Source organism: Armigeres subalbatus, chromosome 1 (assembly GCF_024139115.2).
Source record: "Armigeres subalbatus isolate Guangzhou_Male chromosome 1, GZ_Asu_2, whole genome shotgun sequence".
Taxonomy (NCBI): Eukaryota; Metazoa; Arthropoda; class Insecta; order Diptera; family Culicidae; genus Armigeres; species Armigeres subalbatus.
In genome coordinates, this window is record NC_085139.1 from 161,826,907 (window position 1) to 161,841,287 (window position 14,381).

Sequence of the window (14,381 nt, forward strand, 5' to 3'; positions counted from 1 at the left end):
ATTGGCCAGATCGGACTATGGGATCGAAAGTTATGGCCAAAATACAAATTCGTACGAAAAAATCGCGTAAAAAATGTCACTCATTTTTTGGACACTTATCCTCAACCGATTTGCTTACAACAAGTTGCATTCAACGCAGAATCCTGTCCCATTGTTTCCTATTTGGAATTGGTCAGATCGGAATATGGGATCGAGAGTTATGGCCAAAATACAAATTCATACGAAAAAATTGCGTAAGAAATGTCACTCATTTTTCGGGCACTTATCCTCAACCGATTTGCTTGAAACAAGTTACATTCGACGCAGAATCCTGTCTCATTATTTTCTATTTGAAATTGGCCAGATCGGACTATGGGATCGAAAGTTATGGCCAAAATACAAATTCGTACGAACGAAACGCGTACAAAATGTCACTCATTTTTTGGACACTTATCCTCAACCGATTTGCTTACAACAAGTTGCATTCAACGCAGAATCCTGTCCCATTGTTTCCTATTTGGAATTGGTCAGATCGGAATATGGGATCGAGAGTTATGGCCAAAATACAAATTCATACGAAAAAATTGCGTAAGAAATGTCACTCATTTTTCGGGCACTTATCCTCAACCGATTTGCTTGAAACAAGTTACATTCGACGCAGAATCCTGTCTCATTATTTTCTATTTGAAATTGGCCAGATCGGACTATGGGATCGAAAGTTATGGCCAAAATACAAATTCGTACGAAAAAATCGCGTAAAAAATGTCACTCATTTTTTGGACACTTATCCTCAACCGATTTGCTTGCAACAAGTTGCATTCGACGCAGAATCTTGTCCCATTGTTTCCTATTTGAAATTGGTCAGATCGGACTATGGGATCGAGAGTTATGGCCAAAATACAAATTCATACGAAAAAATTGCGTAAGAAATGTCACTCATTTTTCGGGAACTTATCCTTAACCGATTTGCTCACAACAAGTTATGAAAACTCATATGTGAATATGTACGTTATGTGGAAGATATTGATTTGGAAAATGTATTGGAGGTAACCACTTTCCCTTCGATGGGACTCGAACCCATGACCCTACAGTACGCTAGACTGGTGCTTTAACCAACTAAGCTACGAAGAATGAATGTGTATAGCCGCCAGACATTCTAAATACTCACGCTCCTCTAATGTGGACGTGTACAATACACATGTGGAAGCTATGGCTTGATAAATGGATTGCGAGTGATTTGACTATGCGTCCAATTTGGGAATCTCGAGCTCGTTCAGTAGCCGCTAAGTTGCGAAGGCCGACGGAGGTCCTTCGTAGCTTAGTTGGTTAAAGCACCAGTCTAGCGTACTGTAGGGTCATGGGTTCGAGTCCCATCGAAGGGAAAGTGGTTACTCCAATACATTTTCCAAATCAATATCTTTCACATAACGTACATATTCACATATGAGTTTTCATAACATTGTAAATTAACGTCCAAGTCGGGTGGTTTAATCCCCGGAAATAGGCAATTACCTTTGATTGAACACAACAAGTTGCATTCGACGTAGAATCCTGTCCCGTTGTTTCCTATTGAAAATTGGCCATATCGGACTATGGGATCGAATATTTTACCATTTTTGCCTTTCTCGTATACTAAGTATACGGTAAAGGCTATATGATCGCTCCAAAAACAAACTTTTTATAGAAGGCCCGGAGACCCATAGTGTTATATACCAATCGACTCAGTTCGACGAATCGAGGTGATGTCTGTGTGTGTGTGTGTGTGTGTGTGTGTGTATGTGTGTGTGTATGTGTGTGTGTGTGTGTGCGCAAAACTACTCAACAAAATGTCACTCATTTTTCGGGCACTTATCCTCAACCGATTTGCTCGCAACAAGTTGCATTCGACGCAGAATGTCCCATTGTTTCCTATTTGAAATTGGCCAGATCGAACTATGGGATCGAGAGTTATGGCCAAAATACAAATTCATTTGAAAAAATCGCGTAAAAAATGTCACTCATTTTTCGGACACTTATCCTCAACCGATTTGCTCGCAACAAGTTGCATTCGACGCAGAATCCTGTCCCATTGATTCCTATTTGAAATTGGTCAGATCGGACTATGGGGTCGAAAGTTATGGCCAAAATACAAAATCCTACGAAAAAATCGCGTAAAAAATGTCACTCATTTTTCGGGCACTTATCCTCAACCGATTTACTCGCAACAAGTTGCATTCGACGCAGAATCCTGTCCCATTGATTCCTATTTGAAATTGGCCAGATCGGACTATGGGATCAAAAGTTATGGCCAAAACACAAAATCATACGAAAAAAGCGTGTAAAAAATGTCACTCATTTTTCGGGCACTTATCCTCAACCGATTTGCTCGCAACAAGTTGCATTCGACGCAGAATCCTGTCCCTATATTTCCTGTTTGAAATTGGCCAGATCGAACTATGGGATCGAGAGTTATGGCCAAAATACAAATTCATTTGAAAAAATCGCGTAAAAAATGTCACTCATTTTTCGGACACTTATCCTCAACCGATTTGCTCGCAACAAGTTGCATTCGACGCAGAATCCTGTCCCATTGATTCCTATTTGAAATTGGCCAGATCGGACTATGGGATCGAGAGTTATGGCCAAAATACAAATTCATTTGAAAAAATCGCGTAAAAAATGTCACTCATTTTTCGGACACTTATCCTCAACCGATTTGCTCGCAACAAGTTGCATTCGACGCAGAATCCTGTCCCATTGATTCCTATTTGAAATTGGCCAGATCGGACTATGGGGTCGAAAGTTATGGCCAAAATACAAAATCCTACGAAAAAATCGCGTAAAAAATGTCACTCATTTTTCGGGCACTTATCCTCAACCGATTTGCTCGCAACAAGTTGCATTCGACGCAGAATCCTGTCCCATTATTTCCTGTTTGAAATTGGCCAGATCGGACTATGGGATCGAGAGTTATGGCCAAAATACAAATTCATACGAAAATATTGCGTAAGAAATATCACTCATTTTTCAGGCACTTATTCTCAACCGATTTGCTAGCAACAAATTGCATTCGACGCAAAATCCTTTCCCATTATTTCCTATTGAAAATTGGACAGGTCGGACTATGGGATCGGAAGTTATGACCAAAATACCCTTTTTCATAAAAATCGCAAAAAATGTCACCTATTTTTCGGACACCTAACCTTAATCGATTCACACGCAAAAAGTTGCATTCGACGCAGAATCCTGTCCCATTGTTTCCTATTGAAAATTGGCTAGATCGGGATATGGGATCGGAAGTTATGGCCGAAACACCATTTTAGCCTTTTTATACGTATTTTATGTATGTTCGCTCCAAAAACCAAACTTTTACAGAAGGCCCATAGTGTTATATACCAATCGATTCAGCTCGACGAACTGAGATGATGTCTCTGTCTCTCCCACTTCATACGGGAGTTTGGCGGAAAGACAATAGACAAATATTGCCCTCCGCTCGCGTGATGGGAATGACATTTTCGTTTTCTTTTTGTGTAGTCGGAGCTTCAGTTCAACTAACATCCAAAAGTGATATCCTTAAAATATATGACTGGGTGAAATAAAACAGGGTTATGTACGTCAAAAAGATTGGAAAAGGAAACAAAAATGTCGAAATTCTTATTAGCATATTGTAGATCAAGCTGAAAACCGAACCGAGGTCCCGCGAAATCGCATTTCCGGATGTTGCAACTGCATCGCGAGTAGTGCGCAACTGTGCCAAAGTCGGGCACCACTCGCGATGCAGTTGCGACATCCGGAAATGGGACAAAATATGATTTTCGGTTTTCAACGGGATCTACAATATCTTTGCCATAAATAATCTGATTTTCATAGAACGGACAAAGAAATTTGTCTTTTTTACTCCTAGCCACTAGCTCATCTTTTTTCAAGCACACACATTTTACGAAGGTCGAGAAAGGCACCATCACCGCTAGGTGGATTAATCTGGGTTTTTTTATGAAAAAATCGCTAAAAAAATGTCACTTATTTTTCAGGTACTTTTCCTCAACCGATTTGCTCGCATTAAATTGCATTCGACGCAGAATGTCTAATTGATTCTTATTGAAAATTGGCCAGATCGGACTATGGGCTTAGAAGTTATGGTAAAATTATTATTTATTGTGAAAAAGAGTTCAAAAAAGTCTAGCTCACTTTTTTAGCACTTAGACTTCATCTATTCCCCAAGCAACACAAGTTCAACAAATCTGGTTGCAGTAACCATATTGTGACTGAATCCGGTCATATATAAGTTACTGTGATTTATGTGCAATATGTGTGCTTTTCAGGTCTCTCGCATCAGATTGCATTCGACGCAGAATCTTGTCCCATTGTTTCCTATAGAAACTTGGCCGGATCGTACAATTGGGTCAAAAGTTATGGCGATAATACTAATTTTAAAACTACAAAATAAAATGCCATTTTTTGCTCTTATGCTCATCCGATTTGTTTGCAACAAATTGCGTTTGGCGAGAATTTTTTTTATGCATATAAACAAATATGAAAAATAAGACCCATTCACATATTGGTGTTATTTTAGATTTTTCCAAACCTTTTGAACCAACGAGAAAGGCACCATCACCGCTAGGTGGATTAATCTGGGTTTTTCTCAGAGGATTAAGATTAAGTTCAATTAGATTTTTAGTTTAAAGCAACACTACCTAAACAAGTATTAAAAATCGGGATTACAACCATGATAGTATGAAATTTGATTGGAACGAAGGCTTGAGCCAATTCATGATAACCGTAACGGCTTACAATTATAATAGTTCACATTACGCTTGTTACGGAACTATTACAATGTAATGGTACTAAAATCTGCGTACGGTATTGATTGAATTCTTTGCAACACAAACTCTTTCACGCATATTTTTTTTTGGATCAAATTCCTCTCTTGGTTATTCAATAATATTCAATTCCTTCAATTTACTTGCACCTTTTTAGTATTGGTTCTACGACAACAGACTGGACCACTTTTATTTTCCGTAACGACTAAGCTATCCAACGAGGGTTCCGGAAATTTGAACATCTTAAAAGATTTCCCTTCCACAACCAATAAATCGCCGGAACAAACTAAAATTATTCTTTACTGCAATGTAACCATATGCGGTAGTCTGGTTTTTACGCCATGTCATGTGAGCAAACATCCCACAAAACCTTCACTTGATCGCATAAACTGTCGTATGCATATTCTGACCACTTCAATCCACGAAATTCTGTCAAATTCCCACGGCCCTAGAATAAATAATTATATTGGCAAATTAGTCAGATTATGTCATGTAGTTTGTTAATTGACATGGTAATTCGGTTGAAATTCATAAAAAATGCCCCAACACCGATAGGGATGGTTGTTACGACAACTATGCAATCAAGGGATATGGGATATGGATACCATTTCTGCGCGTTGAGAAGCTTGCATTCATGAGGTTCTTCATCTTCGTTGGTGGGACGCCCGAAAGAAGGTTGGTGTTATTGTAAATAGGATAAGTCTCAATCATTAAAACACGCATGATTATGATCAATCCGATTTACAATATCACCATTCTAATGTATTTTTTTAGCGTTCTACGAAAAAAAATCACAACTATGAGATTTTACAATTTGTTCATTTACTCTCATTATTTAATAATAACTTGTTTGTATCAACAGATACATATTTCGTTTTCTGCTTGAAAACTTCTTGCTACAAACAAGTTTTAAAATAGTGGAAGTAAACAGATTAATGGCAAAATCTTATAATTTTAGTCACCATTCTTCTTGCGGGAGTCCCATCAATACAGAGATAGAAACTTTTGAATGCGGGCGTCCCTTCGCGCAGAATTGTGATCCATATGATCCACAATAACACTGTTTTTCTTGCGAGTGTCGCACCTTCGCAGAGGAAGAAACTCTTGAATCAGACGGCTTACCAGGAGTTTCTTCCTCTGAGTTCGTGGAACAACAGCAAAAACAATGTTTCTATTGTAGTTCGCAAAGTTAACAGTTTTTTGTGATGGGTCACCTGCAAGAAGTATGGTGGAATAGTGCATCAGATGGATTGTTATTCTAACACCATTGTTCTTTCAGTCGTCCCACCAACGCAGAGGAAGAAACTCGTCAATGCGGGCGTCCCAACATGCCGAATTGTGATCCACAAAATCCACGATTGCACCATTCTTCTTGCGAGCGTCCCACCAAAGCAGTGGAAGAAACTTTGGAATATCGTCCGCACTTAAGAGTTTTTTTCTCCTAAAATTTGCACTACAATGTCTCGTGGGTTGATCGTATAAGCTGCGTGGGGCTCTGCAGGATCGGTTCACAATGGTTTGCGTAAACGGTGAATAACGCCGAACTTCATCCATTGACTGATCGGAATGATTAGTATGTAGCTGACTAGTCGGCATGAACCCTAATGTTGATCAAAACCAGAAGATTAAGAATTCATGCGAATCTATGTGTCGACAATTTGTTCAGCGGAAATTTGAAATGTACAATGTACAATGTATCCAATATTTTTTTTACACGGTTGGTATTTCTTATCAGCTTTTGAAATACCACCTGAATTTTCTTTGATTTTTTGTGAATTTTTCCGTGGGTTGAACTCATAGTTTCATTGATGTTAAAGGTCATAATCGACTAAAACCCAACCGTGTAAAAAAAGAACCGGTGTACATGGAAGATAAATATTATATCTACAAAAAATTGAAGTTGAGTCGTTTTAACGGGAAATGATGATTGGAAAATGATAGACGATGGCTCAAAGCCTTGTTGTTGCTAACTGTGGAAGTATGATGCTTATGATGGGAACGGAAATAAGACGGCTGCTTTAGAAAAAATAAAATCAATAAATATTTCCTCACAGGTTACAGGGTTTTTAAGAAATAAAGACATGTTTAGTGCAGAAATTGTTTTGCAAATATCGTGAAAACTATGAGGTATAAAACAAAGGCATCTTCCCCAGAGTTTTGTGTTTCCTAGTAATTCAAAACTCTTATTTTGTATGAAAAATGACCAGTGTAATCACTTCTGATTTGTATTATTGTGTCCAACTTAGTCTTTCTGTATAAATCCTGCGTATTTACTAATCCTCTCCCCCGAAACGTCAGGATTTATTACCGCCGAATTATTCTTTGTGGCTTTTCTAATTTTATTTGCGAATATATTAGCACAGCTCAGCCAAAAATTGTTCCGAATTCAAGACCTTGAAGTAATAAACGCTCAACAAATCAATTTCGATTGACTTTAGTTAACCCTCTAATAGACCGCCATTAGGCGGGGTACTGTTTATAACTTTTTGTAGCTTTAACTGCAATGCGAGTGTAAGTGTGGTTAAAAATTTATAATACTCCAACTGAAAAAAAAGTATTCTCTAACTTTAAATATGTTAAAAATGCGGCTATAAAAAGGTTTAATAACATCAAAATGTGGAATTCATAAATTGCTAATTCTATGTTTCTATTGCCCAAAACGTGCCTATGTCGATTTTAGAGAGTAATGGTTCTGAGCGGTCACACAAATTTGGGCATCAGAGGGTTAACTGGTGCCGTTCATCATCGCGTCATGCAAGTTATATTGATTTGCTGATAAGCTATTTTAAACTCATCAAATCAGTTCAAAGTACACATTTTGAGGTATTGTGTATGTTTACTAATCTATTTCAGAATATAATCATAAATTGAAATTAATTGGACTACACTGATATGGACAGTTTGATGTTCAATAGTCGTCTTCAATTTTATTTGCTTGAACATACATTAAACAAAAAGTTATCCCATGTTTAATGAATTATTGTTTATCACGCAATTAATGAATATTATACAGTTATGACCTTACCTGCTCCTAAGATATCCGTCCTCCAAGTAGCGACGATCTCTCTTTCAAGATCTTCCTCAGAATGTCGAAACAATTTCAAACAAGAACGAAAACTAGTTTCAATTTACACCATTCTTCATCAACACTTTTTGTGATTTTCAATAAACGTGAATAAATAATTCATCCGCTTCGTCCCATTCAAATATCGCTGATACCGCTGCTGTCGGTTCTCTCACATTTCGTATTCTTCACTTAGTACATCATCATCGCTAGAAGCAACAATCTTTCTGCACTCATACACCTGAACACAGTATCATTTATATAGAAAAGGTGGCGATGGTGTACTCTACTATTTATTTTTATCAATACATTTTAAAATCTGCACACCGCATTATCACACACTCACCACAGCTTAAGTATCGGCGTTAAGAAGCAATTATTCAACATGTACTAATATTTGATTCGCTGCACACACATTTCATTCCTTTCTTTGGGATATCCTCAGTTCCAGCCAGCATTAGAATCGTGAATTCTCCCACAATCAATATTAGCGCATCATCAATGCAAAGTATCCTGCACTTCAGCACATTCGGATCACTGAAAATCGCGCAACAGCCCACTCACACTGGCATTGAAAATGCATCTACGACGCCCGTCAGCAGGAAAAAGGTTGTACATCTCAAACTCAAGACCGATGCCCACGCTTGCTTGGCACGAGAATGATTGAACCCAAAATCACTTCGAAGACACGTTCACTAGCCGGTTGTCGGTAAACGACTGACTGAGCCTGAGCCGGAGTCGAGTGTCGCTTCAAAGAATTCCAACAACCCAACCTAACCTAACCTGTGGTGTCGGCCGATAGAGCCTCTGCTCTCGTTCGCTCTTCCTTGGGTTCGCTTCTCTCGCATTACGTTACTATGCATGGACACAGTGTGACTGCAGGGCACGGCACGGCACACTGGCTGCTGAAACTGGCTCTGACTGGCTGACAGAATCGCCGCCACCGCCAGCAGAAACCCACACACTTCTACCGGGCGCGGCGGGTTCTATCCGTACGTGTGGAGCGGAACGCCATGCCATGCAGAATCACACAATCCTGTTTCGGTCGGGCAACAAACTAAGCCGATGTGGAGCAGCAAATGTATGGGGCTAATGATGGAGGAGAGACTTGTTGTGAGCAAGAAGCATAGTGTTGAATAAGAACTTCATGCATATATACGAATGGTGGACAATGATCGGTAGTAGCTGCTGAGATGCAAAAAAATGTAAGCTCCAGACCGGTCCATAATATAAGCTCCAATGATAGAGCACCGAATGCACTGTGTTCTATCAAAAGTTATTTTAGTTAATAGATAAAGATTGTCGCTGTCGTCGCTGTCCGGAACATCTTTTGCTGGCGAGGATAGGGGAGCTAAATGTCAAAGAAGGAAAATCCATACGATTTGACAGGTATGTACCACACATGTTTCGGACAGCAGAACAAAGGGAACCGAAGCGACAATCTTTATCTAGTAACTAAAATATCTTTTGTTCTATCCAATAATTGCAAACAATCGATTTTTGAAAATTAGAAAACAATATTTGCTTCTAAAAAAAACTTGGCTGTAATAAATAATAGAAATAATGCTTAGTTGAGTACTATGTCGAACAATATTATATATGTTCAATTAAGTTAGGCGATTAAGGTTCCAAATAGTATTAATTCGATGCAATCGCGCAATAAATTTTTCGTTATGTAGCGGAACGCAACTGTATACATTATTTAGCTTTAGAAGTAATTTAAAGTTTTTCTTGACCTTCCACTTGTTGTATGCAGCTCAAGTATTCACTCTTGTTTCAAGGGATTATATGGATCGACGTGGCGGGATGAATACCCTCCATAATAAACCAAGCCTATCCGCCATTTGAGCATTCGTCAATGATTGTAATTTAAACTACTCATAGATTCCATTGGTGGCACTGCAAATGCTGGGTAAAGCGTACTATTGGTACTTCGTGTACCTGAAGGAATAAAATAGACTCCATTTTGCGGTCCTTAGCCTCCTACCCAGCATCTCCTATCCCTACCTCCTCGTGGTGCTGGCTGGGAGACAAGTAACCTTAGGGAAGATCGGGTAACCAACCCCGGTGGTAACTATGGTCGTATGCTGACAGGGAACGGGGGTTTGCTCTTCTCCGGAGGTGCAAATCTTACTGAGCGTCTGTTCTCCATGTCAGAATCGGCTCACAACAGCGTCTGTTCTCCCTGTTAGGGGAGTGCCAGCGAGGGACTCTAAGTGAAACTGCGCACCATGGTCGACCGGGAATAAGGAGGAATGGTCCTCCGGAAATTTAGGTGGTTTGGTATCAGGCCCTACACGCCAGTATTTAAAAAACATACGCAACGAACAATCAACAAGAGAGTACGGACCAGAACAATCGACGAAGACCACAGCACTGCGACGAAAAGGGACTAGCGATTGGAAACTCTCAATTTCATCGGGAGCACACACATACTCGCCGATGTGCTCAAGAACCGTGGATTCGGCATTGTAGCGCTGCAGGAGGTTTGTTGGAAGAAATCAATGGTGCGAACGTTCACAGGTAATCATACGCATACCATCTACCAGAGCTGTGGCAACACACACGAGCTGGGAACAGCTTTCATAGTGATGGACGATATGCAAAGGCGCGTGATCGGGTGGTGGCCGATCAATGGAAGAATGTGCAGGTCGAGGATCAAAGGCCGGTTCTTCAACTTCAGCATAATCAACGTCCATAGCCCACACTCCGGAAGCACTGATGATGATAAGGACGCATTCTACGTTCAGCTGGAACGTGAGTACGATAGCTGCCTAAGCTACGACGCCAAAATCATCATAGGAGATTTGAACGCTCAAGTTGGCCAAGAGGAGGAGTTGAGACTGACTATTGGGAAGTTCAGCTCTCACCGGCTGACGAACGAAAACGGCCTACGACTAATTGATTTTGCCGCATCCAAGAATATGGCCATTCGAAGCACCTACTTCCAATACAGCCTTCCGTGGAGATCACTACTGCAGACAGAATCACAAATCGGCACATCTCCGACCTTATCGACGTCAGGACATATCGTTGCGCTAACATCGACTCTGACTACTATCTGGTGATGGTTAAACTGCGCCCAAACCTGATGTCGCCACTGCATACGAGCAGCATCTCGATGCAGCGTTGCCGGAAGATTGTGAGCTCGATGGGGCCCCTCTTGAGGACTGATGGAATACAGTCAAAGCAGTCATTAACGACGTAGCGGAGAACTGATGGCAGAGTGGCGCACAGTGGACACACGGCGTCAGTACTTTCGGAAATAAGCTGGGAACAGAAATCACACGCGGGTAAAACTACTTTTACGAGTGGGAAACTTTTATTGAAATTAAAGGATTTAAAAATACACTTGTACACGCGTTGATGGTTCGTTCGATTATAATAAGTAAAGGTCAATTCACATTTTACCGTTCGACGGTTAAGGCACGTGTACACAACTAGTTGGACAACTGGCGAGGGGTGAGCCAAAAGGGGTATGAAGATGTGCTTATTGTCTCTCAACACTCCTCCTCAATGAGTCTCGGCTTCATCTGCTGTTCGTCAGTCCGAGCATTTGACAGAAACGGTCGTGCTTTTGCGGACCGAGGGGTTTTGTAAACACGTCCGCTACCATGAACTCCGTTGGGCAATACTTCAGCTCGACCCCCTTTCTCTGACACAGTTCGTAGACGAAGCGTTCACGAGTCTCGGTATGCTTCGATCTACGATTGCACCTATCCGTCCTAACGAAGGCCAGACAACCTTGGTTGTCCTCATTTAGTATCGTAGGCAGAACGTGCTTCTCGCCGAAGTCGCTGAGCAGTTGCCTTAGCCAGATGGCCTTTTGACAAGTCTCGCTCAGAGCGACAAACTCGGCCTCCATTAACGATAGCGTTACACACGATTTACGACGACTCGCCCATGAGATAACACCGCCTCCGAATACAAACACAAACCTGGATGTACTCCTCCTGCTTTAAGGGTCGCCCGCCCAATCGGCATCCGAATGCCCAATCAACGGTTGATCTATATCACTTACTAGTCGTAGACACCAGTCCTTTGTTAATTTTAGGTACCGCAACACACGTTTAGCGGCAGTCCAATTGCTTTGACTTGGAGCGCTAAATTGTCTTCCCAGGATTGCCGTACACGCTGCGATATCGGGCGGCGCTAGCACAGACAGGTATAGGAGCCCACCGACTAAGCTGCGATACTTGGTGGGATCCTCGAAGACATCTCCCTCGGCGATCGTTTTCAGGAACATCGGATCCATTTTGCGTTTTTCGCCTGATCAATGCCGTGCTTTTCCAGTAGCTTTCCGATTTATTAGCGTAGATGGATCTTGAATACTCCTGCCTCCCGTATTACTTCCATGTCTATAGGAAGTGTAGTACTTCGCCTAACGCTGTCAACTCAAACTCAACTCCTCCAATGCTCGCCGGATTTTCCCCATCTCTGCTTCCGTGGCAGCAATGAGGAAATCGTCCACATATACCAACAGGAATGACTGGTTTTGTCCCGTACCCCGCACGAACATACATGGGTCAGCGTTAGATGCTGTTAATTCCAGTTTCTTCAGTACTTGTGTTAACTTTTGATTCCAGCATTGGGCTGATTGACGGAGTCCGTAGATGCTTCGCTTAATCTTACAAACAAGCTCCTCATTTCCGGGTACCTCAAAGCCGGGTGGTTGCTTCATGAATACTTCTTCGTCAAGCACACCGTAGAGGTAAGCTGTCTTAATGTAAAAGTGGTGAACTGGCATGTCCCGCTTTGCAGCTACCACAAGAAAAGTTCGTAAAGTCACCGCACGAGCCACAGGCGCAAACACCTCTTCAAAGTCGACTCCCGGTTTCTGGGTGTAGCCTTGCGCTACCACACGTGCTTTATGCTTCACTATCTCGTTCTTCTCGTTGCGTTTGATTTTCAGCACCCATTTAGAACCAACAACCTTCCGCCCACGGGGCAGCTCGACAAGGTCCCACGTTCCGTTGCGCCGATGAGACTCCAGTTCATCGATCATTGCGCTCCGCCATTTCGACTCTTTCATGGCTTCTTTGTAGTTGTCCGGTTCTTCGTTGGCACTAGTAGCAAATCCTACGACTTCCTCCAACTAGTAGTAGACTTCAAGATAACGCGGCGGATTGCCACGATTTTGCCTGCGCGATCGCCGAAGTTCTGGTGCAGCTTTTTCGCCTTCTTCTTCCGCTTCGTAGAACTGTTCATGTGCAGAATCTTCATCTTCTTCGTTCTCCTCGCTGCCATCAATCTCCACTTGCTGTTCAGCGCGCTTCTCTGCTCACGCTGGTTCACTCACCGCAACAGGTTGCCTAGTTCCACAAACTTGGCGTCTCTGCTAACCGTGATAGCGTTGATCTTCGGGTCTACGAACCGATAACCTTTGTGTTCGTTCGAATAGCCGACGAAGATCAGCTTGCATGCCTTGCTTTCCAATTTGCTGCGCTTCACTAAAGGTACGTGGACGAAGGCGTCGCTGCCAAACACTCGCAGGTGTCCGAGTTCCTGTTTTCGTCCCCACCACATCTCATACGGAGTTTTATGAATTGATCTAGAAGGGAAGCGCTTGTCCATGTTTGCGTCCAGCAGCATGCAGGTAGCCATTTCAGTGAGCGACCGATTTTTACGCTCGGCCACACCGTTCTGCTGGGGGCGAGTAAGGGACTGTAAATTGCGGCTTTATACCCTCGGCTTTATAGAATCTTCGCAGCTGATCGCTATTAAACTCCCCGCCTCCGTCCGACCGAATGACTCGTGGCTTAAGGCCGAACAAATTCTCAACCCAATGCACATACTCCTGGATTATCCCGGCAGTTTCCGCTGGGTGAGACGGTTTTCATCGGGCCACACAAATCAGTGTGCACGATATCCAGGACTTGAGAGGATTTCCGCTCGATCACCGCCGGGAAAGGAGCTCTTGTAGCTTTCCCCTCCAGGCAGCACTCACACACTAGCTTCAGGCCACAGTCCGTTACCTTCATGCCGGTTCCTAGCTGCTCCTTATTGATCCGCTCCACCGCTGCCCAGTCATGATGGCCCATTCGACGGTGCCACTGGTGCTGGTAATTATCATTGAGCTGATCCATGGAAGCCTTCATCGACGATCCGACAATCTTCAGATGATACAATCCGTCGTAACGACCACCTGTCGCTACAACGGCCTTCTTTGCATCAAAAATTTGGAACCGTTCTCATCGAACTTTCGGAAATAAGCTGGGAACAGAAATCACACGCGGGTAAAACTACTTTTACGAGTTGAAATTAAAGGATTTAAAAATACACTTGTACACGCGTCGATGGTTCGTTCGATTATAATAAATAAAGGTCAATTCACATTTTACCGTTCGACGGTTAAGGCACGTGTACACAACTAGTTGGACAACTGGCGAGGGCTGAGTCAAAGGGGGTATGAAGATGTGCTTATTGTCTCTCAACAAGAACAACGTCGGGTATGTGGTACGATGTCGACGGAACGATTGGTTCGACGAAAAGTGCAGACAGATTCTGGAGGGGAAGGACACACCGCGGGCTTTCGCACT